An 18,844-nucleotide genomic window follows, 5' to 3' on the forward strand; every position below is an offset into this window, starting at 1 on the left:
ACTTTATATCAGCGATTCCTAACGTTTTTGGGCTGTAGTGTTGCTGAGTGGTTAAGGGTAAACATTGGAACAGTAATTCCAGACTTTAGAAAAGCAATTCTAAGCTTTAGAACAGTTATTCCAAACTGTAGATCAGCAAGTCCAAAGATTTGAGCGGAGATTTAAACAAGAATCCCCAACCTCTTTTTTTTATTTTTTTTTTAATATTTACATCAATCTAAAGTTATTCCATACTTTAGAGCAGTGATTCCAAACATTTCATCAGCAACTCCAAACTTTAGAAACTTTAAAAACATTTAAAAACATTAAACAATCCTAAACTTTAACACAACAATTCCAAAATCTTAACAGTGATGTAAAACCTTTTTTAGTGATCACAAACGTTTTAACAGTAATTACAAACTTTAGAGCTGAGATTCTAACTTTAGAGCAAAGATTTTAAACATTTTTGCTGTAATTTAGGAGTGGAGTGTCTCTTTCTCTCTCACTCTCTGTCTCTCACTCTCTCAGCCAGGACTTGTGGATGCAACTGATACACAAATACTTTGTGTGCTGAAGTTTGGGCCGTAGCGTTGCTAAGTGGTAAAGGGACTTTTATTGAATTCCAGATTTTTGAGAGTAATTCCCTACTTTAGAACAGCAATTCCTACAATTTTAATAATAATCCATACTTTAGATCACCAATTTCAAACTTAAGATCTGCCATCCCAAACTTTTTATAGGCATTTCCATATTTTTTAAGACCGAATCCACACTTTAGATCAGCAACTCTAAACTTACAATGGGTGATTCCACACTTTAGAAAAACTATTCTAAGCTTTTTTCCAAACTGTAGATCAGCAATGAAATATTAACTATGATTCAAAACTTTAAGACAGCAATCACAAACCTTTTTTAACTGCAATTCCTACTTTTAACTGGAGTCCATACTTTAGATCAGCAATTCCAAACTTTTGAGCAGAGATTCCAAACAACAATAGCCAACTTTTTAACATTGACTCTTAACATTTTTAACAAGAATTTAAATTTTTTTTTCAAGAGTGAATGCATACTCAATTCCAAACTTTTCATTAGCAAGTGTAAACATTTCACTTTAGAACCGGTATTCTAGACTTTAGGACAAAAATCCCAAAACTGATCTTTTAAAGTGATCCAAAACTTTTTGCTATATTTTAGGAGTGGACAGCATAGTCTCAAAGCAATTACTGACTTTGCTGTTTTTTCCACTGTGTCTCTTTATCTCTCTTTCTCTCTCACTCTCTGTCTCTCACTCTCTCAGCCAGGCCTTTTGGATGCAACTGATACAGAAATGCTTTGTGTGCTGAAGTTTGGGCCGTAATGTTGCTGAGTGGTAAAGGGGCTTTTATTGAAGACTTTATTTCTAACGACTTACTCAGTTGGGCTTTATTGAGAAGCGGTCGACGGAGAGGCAGCAGGAAAGGAAATGAATTAGTCCATGCACAGATGGCTTTTAAGGGAAAAGAGTTCATGACAAATGTTCCCTGCCCTACAGGCCCCAGGCTTCAATATAACAAAGTGGACTAGAAACCAGAAAAGCACACCAGGACACCATCCTGGTGCCACTGCATCTCCAGCCGAACCAAACCATATAATAAATATAAATTGTAAAAGAGGAGAGCTTTAATCTTTTAATCTTTTACTCTCATCTCACTCCCTCTCTCTCTCTCTGGTCTGCTCAGACCCATGCTGGGTCAAATGGTGGGTAAGATTGTTTTGTCCACAACCTCAGCAACTTCCCCAGTCCCATGCTGTTTGAAATGAGCATCAGGCCAGTGCTTGGTTTAGAACTTTAGAACAGTGATCCCAAACTTTAGAACAGCGATTTATAACATTAGCACATCCCAGCAGGGACTGTATGTCAATTTGACATCCGAAAGCAGTTGGATTCTAATGTTGAATTTTTATATTGTGGAAAATTGTGATAACATCAAAATGGAATCGAAATTTGGTTGGAAATCAAACTGACATATCTGTCAAAACACAGCACTGGGTTGACATCAAGCTCCAATGTTAGACTGAATGTTAGAATGTTGGCTCCTCGACATCATGACTTAAGAACAACATATGAATGCCTAACTACATTAGAATTCCGCACTGTGTGGACATTAACATTATGGAGTTCAGCAGATATGAACATTTAGAGACTGGGATCAATATAACATTGGCATGTGATGTTTTGAAGATTTGGGATTTTACTTACTTACTTATCTTAAAATCAACAAAATACCCAAAAATATTAATGTCATCACTTTTCCATGTGAAATTCTATGTAGGAATTAGACGTTGTTCTGATATTGACCAGCTATGATCAGCTATGGTGAATTGCTGGGTTAATCACAAACATTTGAAAAGTAATTCCAACCTTTTTCACAGTGATTCCATAATTTGAATCAGTGATTCCAAAAGTTTTCACAGTGATTCCATAATTTGGATCATTGATTCCAAACCTTTTAACAGTGATTCCATCATTTGGATCAGTGATTCCAAACCTTTTAACAGTGATTCCATAATTTGGATCAGTGATTCCAAACCTTTTAACAGTGATTCCATAATTTGAATCAGTGATTCCAAACTTTTAAACAGTGATTCCATAATTTGGATCAGTGATTCCAAACTTTTAAACAGTGATTCCATAATTTGAATCAGTGATTCCAAACTTTTTAACAGTGATTCCATAATTTGGATCAGTGATTCCATAATTTGGATCAGTGATTCCAAACCTTTTAACAGTGATTTCATAATTTGGATCAGTGATTCCAAACTTTTAAACAGTGATTCCATAATTTGAATCAGTGATTCCAAAAGTTTTCACAGTGATTCCATAATTTGAATCAGTGATTCCAAAAGTTTTCACAGTGATTCCATAATTTGGATCAGTGATTCCAAACCTTTTAACAGTGATTTCATAATTTGGATCAGTGATTCCAAACTTTTAAACAGTAATTCCATAATTTGGATCAGTGATTCCAAACTTTTAAACAGTGATTCCATGATTTGGATCAGTGATTCCAAACTTTTAAACAGTGATTCCATGATTTGGAGCAGTGATTCCATAATTTGGATCAGTGATTCCAAACTTTTTCACAGTGATTCCATAATTTGGATCAGTGATTCCAAACTTTTAAACAGTGATTCCATGATTTGGATCAGTGATTCCATAATTTGGATCAGTGATTCCAAACTTTTAAACAGTGATTCCATAATTTGGATCAGTGATTCCAAACCTTTTAACAGTGATTTCAAACTTTTCTGAATTTGCACTGTTCTTTGTCCCTAGGATTTAGGATAAAAAATGGCCTAGAAACACCTGGACACCATTGCGATGCCACCATATCTCCACCAAGTCGAACCAAACTATATAATACATATAAAATATATATTATAAAAGAGCTTTAATCTTTTACTCTCATCTCTCTCCCCCTCTCTCTTTCACTCCCTCTCTCTCTCTCTGGTCTGCTCAGACCCATGCTGGGTGAAATGGTGGGTAAGATTGTTTTGTCCACAACCTCAGCAACATGCCCAGTCCCATGCTGTTAGAAATGAGCATCAGGCCTGTGCTTGATTTAAGCTAATTGTAAAACATGCTGTAGTGCCCTGCCTTGCTTACAGCATGCTGCAATGGAGTTGGGTTGCCATGACCACAGGGGCCTTGGAGATGGTGTTGCTGTTGCTGTGCAGCTCCTGTGAGGATGAGGAGAGAAGTATAGCTTTGTGTAGTCTGTGCCAGTCACTCTCTGTCGTCCGTATGGTTCTCATTTAGCTGAATGCCTGACCCGATCCTGCAGGATGAGGAGAAAAACATCAGTGGAAGATGTTTTGGCTCTATTTTCCCTCCCATTTTTAATTCTGTCTTTTAGGTTTATTGAGGCTAAACAGTATAACTCTAGGTTTCAATTTCACACTACACATCAATTGGTCAATAAGATTCCTGCTTGTGTTGAAGTCTAATCTAATGATGCCTCTTTTAAGGCTTTTTGTTGAATCCAGATGTTAATCTTAATGTATGGAATTTTAATTTACATTATTCACCTTGATGATGAGAAATGTCCCTGAGAGAGCAGTAGTTCCATTACTTTCAGCCAAAAACAGAAAGCTGAGGCTGCAGTGGCTCAGCACAGATTGGCTCATATCAGAGTCTGATAATCCTTAATTTAGATGGTGTGGTAAGAAGTTGGCACCAACCGCAAGAAACCATAAACCCAACCTGCCTTGTGTCGACAGTCCAGGCTGGTGGAGGTGGTGGAATAGTTTGGGGAAGGTTTTCTTGCCACATTTTGGGCCCAATAATACCAATCAATCATTACTCAAATCCCACCGTCCATTTGAGTATTGTTGCTGATGGTGCATCCCTCCCTAGCCACTATTACCCCATCTTCTAAGAGCTACTTCCAGCATGATGGTGCACCATGTCACAAAACAAAAGCCCTCTCAAACTAGTTTCATTAACATGATGTTATTTATCAATGACTTTCCCAGTCACTGGATATGAGTACAATACCATTTTTGAATATTCTTATTTAGTTATCATTCATAAAAGTCTATATCTACAGTTTTGTCTGTTTATTTAACCATTTAATTTGGGTCTATAGTCATTTATGTATAAAAACTGAGATTATCAAAGTTGAAAGGCAAAGTCTTTTAAAAGGCATCATAGTTTATAAAATAGCTCTCCTGAAATGTATGGATGAGCTTCACAGTTTAATGTGGACTCTGGTAATGGTTTTACCTTGATGTTATTTTATTTGGGTGCTGATTTTGACACTCTTGACTCACTAATCTTAATTGATCTTCAAAGACTAAGACACTGAGTATGGAGTCAGTGCCATTGATTGGCTTGAATAATTCTGATTAATATTTGTATGACAAATCCTTTGAGATTCAATTAGTGACTTTAGATCCTCTACAGTTAAGGGAAACTGAGATATCCCTCAGAGCTCCATCCTAGGTCCTGTATTATTGTGCATATATATATATATATATATATATATATATATATATATATATATATATATATATATATATATATGCTACATCTGGGCCACATAATTGAATGTCATGATTTGCTGTACATGTTTTGTTATAGAGAAAAGAGAAATAGCAAGAGCAATCTCATTGCACCAGATTACACTGCAATAGATATATAAGAGAACCCTGATTGGGAAGGTTGGCAAGGTATGGCTCCAGGACCCCTGCAATTTTCTCCGGACCCACAATCCAGCAGGACTGGAGAAGAGTGGCTCCTCCAAGCTTCAGTGCCCAGCAAGACTCGCTGATAATGGACCTTGATCTGGATGGCTGTCTCTGCCTTGTTATCTAGAGGAGAAACCAGCTGGAGGTTGAGTTATCTTAACAACCGAGTTCTTCTCTCTCTTTCTCTTTCTCTCTCTCTCTGTGAGTCTATTTATCTAAATGTACTGGATTGGAATGTAAATTACTTCATCAGCCAAAGATAGATTACATTTGGTCTGCTATTGATACCTGTCTCTTGTTTAATTTGCTTACACGTCCTTAGCTTCACAAGTTCCACTGCCCAGACCTGGCAGGTAGGTTTGTTTGGCAAATATTGGATTAGAATTGAATTTGAAGTTCAGGTATATTACTTTTCAAGACATTAACAGCATTTTGTAAGACTTCCCCAGGGTGTCCATCAGAGTCCTCTCTCTTGGTTTTTTAAATGCTGCATGAGGACCCATCTCTTTCAAGAACACCTTACTTAACACTGACAACTGAGTTGACAACTGAGCACTTCTGTAAACACGTCTGTCAGGAAAAGCTGCTCTGCTAAATGCCATAAACGTAAACCTAAATTTTGTGTCTTAAATTATTAATTGGGCAGTTATAGATATCAAGCATCCATATTAAGTGCATAATGTTACAGACCAGTGGTTTTTAACCTGGAGGCAAAAGATGGTTGTCTAAAAAGGTACAAATCGTCACGGTCAAACAAAAACCTTCTATCTCCAAACAAACTTCAACTTTACAGGAGAAGTCAAAAAATCTTCGTTGCTATTAGTGGAAATTAATGTAAAAATGTTTTATTCCAAGTCATTTTTGAGCATTTCTATTGGTTCATTTATCATGAAACTTTGCCAGTATGTAAAGAACAACTGTCAGATTAACATTATGTCAAAAATAAAAAAACGACAGCGATGGTATGCCTCTTTAAACATATTTTTAGAAATGTATCTACTATAGATTGATGTATTTATATACTTTTAAAATTTATTTAATCTATAAAATCCCCCAGACTAGTAATAAGGCAAATAGCTCCATGAATAAAAGGCATCGAGGCCAAGGAAAAAAGGTCCAACTAGTGCAGGTGGCTGCTGTCTGTAGAACTGCTTAGCAAAAAAGCTAAAGTAGCAGCTTATGCCATGTCATATATATTTACATGATTATTACCTTACTGCATTACAGAGTGCTGCGTTTGGAGTCTTGGTCTTTCATGAGAAAAAAATGTCGTCATCGAGAAACACACATTTCTGCCTGTTAAACTAATTGCTTTGCTCTGATTGACTAAGCTGCTTAAGAGCCGTCAGGTGGTAATATTTACTTTCATGAAATTTGACTGATACTTTTATCCAGAGTGGCTTACTTTTGAATCGTATTACGCAGGTAGGAGAATGTAGAGTTAGGAATTTGACCCAAAGTTATTACCTAATTACCTAATTAAAGTTCAACCCTCCTGTTATGTTCAACTGTAAGGAACAGCAATAATATTCCTGGGTTCTGTTCAAGCAATCCATATTTTTCTCTTTAGCTCAATTAATATTTATGTTTAGCTTCATTAATAGTAATATGTAGCTAAATTATTATTAAGTTGTACTATTTAATGTAATCATTTTTTTACCTCTTACAGATCATGGTTTACTTGACTTAGTTTTTTATATTAAATGTGTTGTTTTCTGTACATGTGAATACTGGACAGTTTTTATTCATTCTTATTTTTTTTATTTTGTCTCAAATTTAAACTAAGTTGAAATTAGTAATTCACATTTACATGTTTGTTACACTAATTAAGCCCACTTTAAAATATTTTATGCTCCAAAAATGATTCAGAATTTTTTTTTCTGTGTTTTTAAACTTCAGAATGGATCAATTTGACCCCCAACATAACAGGAGGATTAAATCAGGATCAGGAATGGCTTGCTCTTCATGTGTTTGATCACCATCATGAGTGATTAACTGGATTTACTGCACTTGACCATGCTAGGACTGTCTCCAGAGGCTTCTTCAATGAATTTGACGAATTCTGAAAAAACAGTCATTGACAATCCTGCTGTCCAGTCATCTACGCTACAGTAAAACTAAGGCCCTCGGTCATTCCGCACAGACATCTTTCACGATCAGGACAAGAGAATGATGGATCCAATGTGCGTTCCACTTGCAGTCCAGACCATGCCCTTAGGGTTGATGGCGGTATCACTGGGCTCCTGCAGGGCCCAGCAGGAGTCCATGGGGGGGGGCTTTAGCCATCCTGCTGGGACTGTTAGCAATGTCTTGCTGCTCCACTGCATGACTGCCTCGCCCCGTAAAGCTATAAATCTTCCTTCAAAGGCATCGTTAGTGCCATCACACAGCCACATCCTCACAACGAGGATAAGATAGAGAGAAAGAACCAGGGATGAAGGGGAGGGGTTGGGTGAGCTGCGACCAAATGAGGTCTCTGCTTTGACACATTACGACAAGCTAAATAGGCAGCTTACTCTCGCTAACTACTGCACAAACACAAGGTGTAATTGTTCACACTGACGCCGTCAAAGCAGCCACCTCGTCCACACTAATGCTGCGGACAGGCCTTGTTGGTGAAGAAGAAGCCCAGAGATGATGATAGTATTAGCAGTTTTGTTGGTTTCTTCCATTGTAGTCTGATTAGGAGCGAAACGATGATGATTTGACTGTTTTTCAGTGTTTTACATGAAATCCTTGTAGAAAAAGCCATGCCTAACTGTTGTTTCTCACAGCGGTTCTGATTCATTGTGATGAGATGGTGTTGACTCAGTTAGGAAACCTCCTGAGTAACCCCTAAACACTGCAAGACTTGTTACACACTGAGGCATATTACTCTACGGGACTACAGGGACTTTTGTACAAACTGGTGATGCTACTCGTTGGTAATAGAACAGGCCATAGGCTTTTTAAGGGGTTAACTCTTTGACTACACTGCAGGCTTATCATTAGGCTATACATCTTACACCCTTATTATAAGTCTTATTACCCAGCAACTGCAATTCCTCGTAAACCCACAAAGATTGTGAGATTTCTGTTTTCCTAATTGGGATTTGTCCAGTTTATGAGGACAATGGGATCCATCCTTATAAGAGCAGAGCTAAGAACAATTCTGACTTTCTGTTAGAACTTTTTCTCAGGAACAAATGTAAGAAAATTCTTAAGAAGATATTGTTGAATGAGGCTCAATGTTTTACTTCGCAATGTTGTATTAGTTTGAAGAACACTGCCTGCTGTGGGGTATAAGGGGTTAACTAAAATGTGGGGTTAACTATCAGTATGTGCAAAATTGACCTTGGAAGTTGTGTCATTATTCTGTAGTTAGTGTCATTCTTATATTAGTGTTTTTCCTGAAGGCCCCTGGTTGAAATTCTACCACTGTAATGGAAATGGTTTGGTTGGTTTAACCCTTTAAAAAACCAGTGGCTCGTCAGCAAGCTGAAAGTCCTTTTTGGGTCTTGGTTCCTCTCAAGGTTTCTTCCTCTCGATCTGAGGGAGTTTTCCCTTTTTGCTTAAAAGAGGCTCGGACTGGGATTTCTGTAAAGCTGCAATATTTTGTCACAGAAATATTTGTGTATAAGGTGAATTTTGTGAATTGTGAATTGAAAGCATATAAATAATATAAATAAATATAAATATAAATACATTTGAATTAAATTTGAATTGAAAGTTTTATTCCAAACTTCTATTAGCAGAGAAAAGTCCCACCAGTTTGTACAGAAGTCCTGGTAGTTACTGAGTAATACACCGTAGCCACCACATGGTCTTAGGGTCTACAGGGTTTTCTGTTATCTACCATGTTTTTATCAACAATTAGTGTAAACAGGTCATGATGGTTCCTTAAATCACAATAAACTATTTTTTTTCCGAGAGAGTACAATCAGAGCTGTGTTTCGATGTTATTAGACTGACCCCTATAAATACCCCATTAATAACCATAAGACAATAACCATTTCTACTAACACAAATGACTTCTACTGAGTTTTCTATAGAATTGTGTTTGACCTGGCAATCGTAGTCAGATCTAACTCTGTTACTCCTCTTATTAGACTTATTAGACATGTATCACTGGTTTCCAGTGGTTAAGCCTAAGGTCTGCAGTCTAATCCCATTGCAATACAACAGTAATTATCTAGCAAGTACGTATCCACAGCACAGCAGATACCTGAGATCCCACTGCAACCACCTAGCAACACTATAGCAAAAACCTTGCAACCACTTTGCAACACAACATCAACCACCTAGCAACCACTTTGCAACACTATAGCAACCACCTGGAATACCATAGCAACCACCTAGCAACATTCTAGCAAAAAACTAGCAGCCACTTAACAACACCATAGCAACCACCTAGCAACACTATGGCAAAAACCTTGCTGCCACTTTGCAACACAACATCAATCACCTAGCAACCACTTTGCAACACTATAGCAACCACCTGGAATACCATAGCAACCACCTAGCAACATTCTAGCAAAAAACTAGCAGCCACTTAACAACACCATAGCAACCACCTAGCAACACTATAGCAAAAACCTTGCTGCCACTTTGCAACACAACATCAACCACCTAGCAACCACTTTGCAACACTATAGCAACCACCTGGAATACCATAGCAACCACCTAGCAACATTCTAGCAAAAAACTAGCAGCCACTTAACAACACCATAGCAACCACCTAGCAACACTATAGCAAAAACCTTGCTGCCACTTTGCAACACATCAACCACCTAGCAACCACTTTGCAACACTATAGCAACCACCTGGAATACCATAGCAACCACCTAGCACCATTCATGCAAAAAACTAGCAACCACCTGGCAACACCATGCAACCAACTGTGATACAATAGCAACCACAAAGCAACACCATAGCAACTCCCTAGCAACTGTCTGGAGGTAAGAACCATTTAAGCTGGGCAACAATACATTTTTCTAGTTCGTATGGCTATCTGGAGTTCTGGAGGTCTTCTTTGAGTTCCTCTCAAGGTTCTTCACACTCTGAGTGAGTTTTTTGCCACTGTAACCCCTGGATTCCTCACTAGTGGCTCAGTTTTTCATAAAGCTTCTTTGTGACAACAGCCGCTGTTAAATGTGCTAAATATTTTTTTTTTCAGAATCAAAGTAACAATAAAATACAAGTAATGAAATACCAATTAAATGCCACAATGTATTGGGCTCAGCGGTTAGAGCTCCGGAGTATCACAGTGTTGTGGGTTCGATACCTGGGCTCGGCAAGTTGAGCCACTGCCACCGTTGAGTCCTTGAGCAAGACCCTTCACCCTTTCTGCTCCCCGGGGGTGCCGCAACAATGGCTGCCTGTGTCCACTGTGTGTGTTTACTGCATGGATGGGATAAAAGTGGCCAGATTCCATCTGTGTCCATTAGTAACGGTAAATATGGTTGCCTTGTCTTGTCTTGTTAGCGAGGTGTTAGCGAGGTGTCTTGTTACTAATAAAGGACAGTAAATTAAACAGCAGAAATGGCGTCCACTTACGGGACAGTGGAAAAGGGGGTTATTAAAAATAGGCTCTATTGCACTCTGTGGTCAACAAAGTTGTTCCAAACCTGACATTTTTTTGTGGCATGTGCATTTTTCCGTCTGGATGCTCTGAAGGTCTATAAGGAGTTCAAATATATTTGTAGCTACAACGTTGCTCTGCCTTTCTTTTACCTGACACCACAAGACTGGCAACCTCTCCAAAGAATCAAATCAAATGTATTTGTATAGCTCTTTACAACTGGTGTGGTCACAAAGCAGCTTTAAGATTCAAGATTCAAGAGTTTATTGTCATGTGCACAGCAGAAACAAGCAGTTACACTGTTCAATAAAATTCTTACTTTACACAATCAGTAATTAGCAAAAGACAAGAAATTAACAACAAAATCTAAGACCCCCAGTGAGCAGCCAAAGACCATTTACATTTATGGCATTTAGCTGACGCTCTTATCCAGAGCGACTTAAAGGGTTACTCATATTACAGAGGTGGGCCAATGTAGTGTTAGGAGTCTTGCCCAAGGACTCTTATTGGTGTAGCGCAGCATAGTCACCCAGACTGGGAATTGAACCCCAGTCTCCCACGTGGTGAGGTAGCTCACTAGCAGGTAGTGGTATTATCTGTTGCGCCACACCAACCACTAGACCACAGTTGCAAGGAGAAACTCCCTTAGAGCTGAAGGAAGAAACCTTGAGAGGAACCATGACTCACAAGAGGGACCAGAACCATCCTCCTCGGATCAGAAGTATTTATAAATTATAGATTATTGAAAAGTCACAGAACCCCCTAAACTGCTGTACTGCCCAGGTGTGCAACATATTCCTAAAGTACCTCAAACAAACCTGAAAAGCATTTGGATAGTTTGCGTAGCTGATCTTGCTTTAAAATAGCAATGACAAATTCCATGTGCAGAGGAGATATCTGCTAGCATGGCTTCATATTGTGACTCTTTCAAAATCTCTCAATTCAGAGGATCCAGTAACATCAGATGGAAGCACAAAATGTAGCTACTGTGTTTGAGACCTTCTTGTTCACCCCATTATGTGCAGTAACTTCACTTTGTCATGTTATCACTACCAGTAATTGCTGTAACAGGTACTATAATATTTGATGAACTTCAGAGGTCTATATTTTGCCGGTTGCTGCTGCCTGGACACATATAATTCACTCATTTACAAGACAGTAGAGTCAGTAAATCAGGCGTATACACTGTAAAGCTCTGTCTGAGGGCTGGGAAGACACAGACTCTGTGACCCCTGATTGACTCCTTGAGTTGTCTTAAAGCTCATTGCTCACACTGTGTTGCAACTAACCACAGGCTCACATCATCAGGATTTTCACCCACTCTTGTGGTTAGAAGATTACATCCAGAGGTGAAGATTTATTAATAAAAGATAACAGCTTGTCTTTTGGATATGTGAGTTCCACCTTCAGCTTGGATCGTTTTCAAACTTGAGTTGTAGCCGTGGGCTGAATTTCAGATTTGAGCCTAAATCCAGTGGACCAGATTCATAAAACTTCATGGTAAGGGTGCTACACTGTGCAAAGTGTAGCACTGATGGCACTGATCAGCACACTCACTCCTAACCGCTGTAGTATTGTTAAACTTGACCTCAATATAAGCCAATCAAAACTGATATATTAACAGATTTATGTTTATTAATGGTAAATGCCCAGATGCCCTGTATGGTTAGCCCAACTAAGAAGCAGATGGTTTTGTCCATGGTTTCCATGTTGGTCTCACATATGGATGCCCACCAGGGTCAGTAATGAAACCGGGAGGGCCCCATCTGGGTTTACATGGCTTACATGGGACCTCTGTGTGAGATTAGGGTTGGCTGTAATGATGAGGCCCATTTGGGAAGCCCAGCTAGGTTCTAGTAACAACACATTTACAATCCCATGTAGAGCCCATTCTACCTGGAACTCACCTAGCCCATGTTCCACCTATGTGAGCCCTGCATGAGCATGTTAGCTGGGGGCCCAGTACCTGTTTGTGTCAAAATAGGGGAAAATTGTTGGACAAAACACAGCAGCAAATAAACAACAGAAAATTACAAATATGTTGTAAACAAACAAGAGAAGATTCATTTTGATATGAATGTAACAGTAACTCCAATTATTAATAAAAAAACACAAAAAAAATCTAATTACTACAAAAATACTTTTTAATAGTTCTTTAGAATTAATCGATTAATCAATTTTGACTTTTTAAGGAAATCAGACTCATTCACATGGCATATTGAAACTCACCTACTCTCTTCAGAATAATATAATATATATATAATATGTATATATTATATAACATATATATAATATGTTCCTGATTACTGTATTTATGTTTACCTGCATCTGTTCTGACGAGATCTGGACTTTCTACAGTAAAACTCGTACTTTTTAAAGAGTGGATGTACCCACCCCCTGCCCTGCTTCTATAAATCAATAAATGTATATAGATCTCAGCATTGACCCCATCATCATGTGGTTGGTGTGGCACAACAGATAACACCACCACCTACCATTGCGTTACAACAACACCATGTGGGAGACCAGGGTTCAATTCTCGGTCTGGGTGACTGTGCTGCGCTACACCAATAAGAGTCCCTGGGCAAGACTCCTAACACTACATTGGCCCACATCTGTAATACGAGTAACCTTGTAAGTTGCTCTGGATAAGAGCGTCTGCTAAATGCCATAAATGTAAATGTAAATGTAAATGTCATCAGCAGGTTCGAGCCCCGGCAAGACCACAGCCACCTATAGCCAACAATCCCAATGAACACGACTGGTCTCTTAAAGTAGCTCGACATAAATCTGGGACAAACACAGAGGTGGGAAAACTCCCTTAATATAATTTAAATATTAAAATCTTTAAGATATGATATGATTGGTTTATATAGCTATAGCGGTTAGGATTCGGGTCTGACTCCCAGTATGGGAACAGTTTATTAGTAGCTCAGCGGTTAGAGCACGGGGTTATTGATAACAGGGTTGTGGGTTCAATTCCCGGGCTCGGCAAGCTGCCACTGTTGGGCCCTTGAGCAAGGCCCTTTACCCTGTCTGTTCCCCGGGCGCTAGTGTGTGTGTATGTGTTCACTACCGCAGATGGGTTAAATGTGGAGGACACATTTTGCTGTACAGTGACAAATATGTGCATCTTTTTACCATAACCTTTTAAAATAAAGGTGCTACAGATGGTTCTTTGAGTGATGCCATAGAAGAGACACTTTTAGTTTAATTGAGAAGCATGTTTCTAATATAGTAAGTGTGTAAATGTGCCAAACAACCTTTACACCAAGTGAGGCTTCTTTAAACCTTTATTAAAAAACTTTATTTTTAAGAGTGCAGTTTCATAGTTCTGCAGATAAATGACTGGGCGTGTCTGAAGTTTAGGTTTTCCCCACTTTTTTAACACTACATCCTGGCTTACAGCACTTATAACCCCAGGGAAAGTGCAGTGGAACCATGCAAACTATACAACCTGTCAGTAGTGCTTGTTTAATAATGAGCAAACAGGTTCCTGCAATGCAGTTTGCTGTTACCATTGTGGCAAATCTGGCTGTGAGTTTAATGAATCTCTCTCTCTGTCTCTTGCTTGTGTTTTTTCTCTTCCACCTTGTGCTTTGAGAGCTGCAGTATTTAGTAGAGGCCATAATTAAAGGAGTCAACATTGTTGACCATTGGCCTTAGAGTCCAGGGCAAGTCTTAGAAGGATTGTTGCTTTGGACTGGAGCTAAAATTACATTGCAATTTGTTTTCCTGACTCCCACATTCACTGGAAAAAGGGCATAATTCCAGTGTGTGTGTGTGTGTGTGTGTGTGTGTGTGTGTGTAAGTAAGTAACGTTGGTAAAGTAAAATTGTTTTCATGCCACTCTCAGAGAATGAAAAGCCACTAAATACTGCACTAGTTGCCTCTCCCAGTCTTTGCTGGGATGAAATGAAAGTGACATTATTATGAGAGTGCTAATTATGCTCATAGTTACTACAGGCACCGTGGCAAGCTCTTATAGGGGCTATAAAGGCTGGGACAAAGCTGGCGCAGAGCCATATATTATTGTTGTTTACAGTTACTTACTAAAGTGAATGGCTGCCTTCTATACACAGTTGTGGCACAGTATGCTAATCTTAGAGTGGTGTTTACCAGCCTTGGTGTTGGAGTGCTTTTGCAAATTTGACCGTATTCCTGCTTGAACACTCCTATTTTAAACGTCTGAAGGGTTTGGTAGTTTGCAGATACCGAACAGGAGGGATATCAACACGAGGACTGCGAAACATCCTCTTAAATAGTGATATCCCCCGTTTTTGTGTTGAGGTATTTATATTCAGGCCCACTTATAACTATTTGTGTGGTTAAATGGATGAAAACAGTCACAATTCATTTAAATGGGCACAGATCAAGCGTTACTGTGTCTTTAAGACTGATATATGTAGATGAGCTCTAGTATACAGTGTGTAAACAGTTGTCTGTCCTGTATTGTGTCTCACTTTGTTGTGAATAGGTGGGGCTAAACTGCTCTAAGTGGAATGGGCGGGGCAAAAGAAGTCCTAAATACATATATTGTAAATGCTTTGTTTTTATGACATCACAATAACAATGAATAAAAAATGGGCTGTTTTTTAGCTCGGTTTCCATGATGGGCTGCATGGACTTGGGGTAAATAGTACATTTTAGAACCACAACAATGTTTATGAGCTACTAAGTGAGGGAAATGAAGCCTTCTGTGATACAGGCCCTTTGAAATAGGCATGAAATGACGTGATTATGCTAGAATGGTTCAAAAAGACATGCTCATAGCTGTGAAATATTATTGTATAGTGCCGCTGTCTAAATAAAAACATGTATCTCCAAAATAGCAACTTTACAGTAGAAGAAAAAGAATGTTTTAAATTACTAATGAAAGTCTATGTGCAGTCATTTAGGAGCATTTTTATTGGTCCAGTTATTTACACAGTGTACAGAACAGCTACAGTGTTTAAAGGATGGAGAACTGACTGATACATGTCTTTCATTGGACAGCAGGGATTTCTGCTCTGTTTGAGCTCATGGACTGCTTTCTCAACATCAGTATTCCAGGAGCAAATCAGCCTGTCTATTTGAGTCAATCAGTGATATTACCTATAATCTGAAACGATGTAATGAAGTGCTGTAATTGTTCAATATTAGGCCCTATGCAGTAATGAGGGAGACTTTGTTACATCCTTTTTCCACTTTGGAGTTAACTTTCAGCACGGACCCTCGCCTCAGACCCGCCTATGATGTGTGAAGTGTTTCCAGATGTTTACCTCTACCAACAGCTCAAGACTCAGAGGGTCATAAACTGGCACAGTGTGTTATTGTAGCCACAGCACTTGTCCAGGGACTAAATGACCAGATATTTTCGGTCAGCTCTTTGATTTAATGAAAACATGTTGTTCGGTCTGAATTGTGGGATCATGTTGTTTTTAACAAATCTCTTTTATGGACATTTAAGACTTTTTAAAACTAAAGCATAAATGAGCCTTTATTCTCCTCCTAACAATAAGAAGGACATGGCCTCCTAACTCCCCATCTAAATGGTTGCACTGGTAGCTGACCAGACGATGTCCAAATGAAATGTAGGTCGTGACGTCAGAAGATCGAAAGTCAATGCCAGGACAACGTCTAATGCCGATGTCGCAGAATAAAGCTGTCAGCTGACAATGATGTTTTGTTGGGTTTAAGTTGTGATGTTACTTAACCCAAATACAACGTCTTCCAAACGTCACTTGCCAACGTCACATTGACGTAAAATACCAACATTCAGTTATGAGTTAAAGTGGCTCAAGCCTGCTTAGTCTGCTAAACCTAATCCTAATGTCCACACAACATGTAATTCTAATGTTGATAAATGTTAAGCTGTTAGTTTTAAGTCATGGTTTTATATATAACCAAAATTCAATGTCTGTCTAATGTTGGAGTTTGATATATACCCAATCTTTGTTTTTGATGAAAATGTGGCTTAGATTTTGAACCAAAATTCAACATCTGTCAAATGTTGGAGCTTGGATGGTTTTTTAACAAATATTTCACTTTAATTTCCAACCAAATTTCAATATCTGTATAACACTGGAGCTTAATGTCAGCCCATTGACTGATATTTCACTTTAATTTCAATTGACTTTATTGAATTTAAATTCAACATCTGTCCAATGTTGGAGCTCGATGTCAACCTGATGTTGTTTTTTGACAGATATTTGACTTTGATTTACAACCAAAATTCAACACCTGTTCAGTGGTGGAGCTTGGAAGTCTACCCAATATTGGTTTTTGGCAGATATTTAACTCTAATTTCCAACCAAAATTCAATGTCTGTCGGACGTTGAAGCCAGATGTCAACCCAATGTTGGGGTTTAATAAATAATTGACTTTGATTTCTAACTAAAATGCAACATCTGTCCAATGTTGGAGCTTGGATGTCTACCCAATGTTTGTTTTTGACATATATTTGATTTTAATTTCCAACCAAATTTCAATATCTGTATAAAATCAGCTCAGTGTCAACCCAATGTTGGGGTTTAATGGAGTTAGATTTTCAACCATATATCAATGATTGTCTAACGTTGGAGCTTGGATGTCAACCCAATGTTGGGGTTTGATGGATATTTGACTTTAATATCTAACCACAATTCAACATCTGTCCAATGTTGTGTTTTTTTTTACAGATATGGGAGATATGGGAGTTTGATTTTCAACAAAAAGCAAAAAAAAAAAAAAACGTTCTTGACATTAACCCGATTATTATTTGAAACTACAATTCAACATCTGTCCGACGTCCAACATCTTTCTGCTGTCAAACTGATGTCCAGCGCATGCTGGGCTGTGATTTGAACCCACCATTTTCTTCTTCTTTTTTTTTTTTTACAGTTTAACCACTGCACACATCTATTTTCTCAAACAGACAGTTCAGTGGGAAGAAGGAAGTTCTTTAGTGAGGTGCAGCATCAACAACATTCCTGCAGGACAGTCCACTCCACATAACTCCTCACAGGACAATAAATCAGCGGTGAGACACTTCAAGTTAAACTGAGGCTAAAGTCAGAGATACATTATCCAAACTCTCCCTTTTCTCTATCTTCACACAGTTGGCAGCCGCTACCCACAAACACAGCACCGGCTTTTAATGGGAGCTCCACTTAAACCTCGATTTTTCACCAAATTGTTGATCTGTTTATCTATCTGTCTCTCTTTCTCTGGTTCTGGGAGACGGCTGCCATCGCAGACTTGTTTTGATCCCGGCTCGTCTTCTCTGAAGAGGGCCGTTCCTCCATGGGCCCCTGAGGGTGAAACTGCGGTCCGCTCCTCGAATAGTTAGAGCCGCTCTCGTTCGTGGCCTTGAATAAACACTACACCAATACCTGTCATGTGAACCCATCATTTTTCCTCTGGCTGTTCCACTGTTTATACGACACAATTCTTACATCTATTCAAACATTTGCTTTTCAATAAACACACAGGAATAGGCAGCGAGCTCAGCACCTTCATTTATAATTTGTCACCTGATATTTATGAGTTCATTCAAGTTTTTCCTTTTTTCCCCCTCCCACCCCTCCGCTCCTTCCCTCGGCCCAGAGAAGGATCGCTCCCCGGGGCTCTTATGAGCTTCGATTCACTGGTTGCTTTCTCCGGCGCGTGGAATCAGGCGTTCAGCCGCTGAACATCGCCGATCATCTGGGATGATGCCCAAACTGAAATGCAGGAAGGAGCAGCACTTATCTGTGTTTAACATGCGCTCTGTTTAATCTATCAGGCCCATAAACATCCCATTGATAAAAAAGTGCTCGGAGGACAGATTACAAAATAATTAAAGGCAGAGTTTGGTGTGGAATGTAAACTTTGCGAGGGTCCCCGTTTCTGTTTATTTTGAAACAGCTGGGAAGAGCCGAGTCAGCTGCCAAAGCGTAAGCATCTGTTTGTCACTTTCATTTTAGCAAAGAGCCACTAGAACCAGAAAACCCTCTTCACCAGCCTTCAACACTCTCCCCTGTCTCTCTCGCTGTCTCTCTCTCTGTCTCTCTCTCTGTCTCTCCCTGTCTGTGTCTCTCTTTCTGTCTCTCTCTTTCCCTGTCTCTCCTCTCT

The sequence above is a fragment of the Salminus brasiliensis genome, chromosome 4, assembly GCF_030463535.1.
Source record: "Salminus brasiliensis chromosome 4, fSalBra1.hap2, whole genome shotgun sequence".
In the NCBI taxonomy this organism is placed as follows: Eukaryota; Metazoa; Chordata; class Actinopteri; order Characiformes; family Bryconidae; genus Salminus; species Salminus brasiliensis.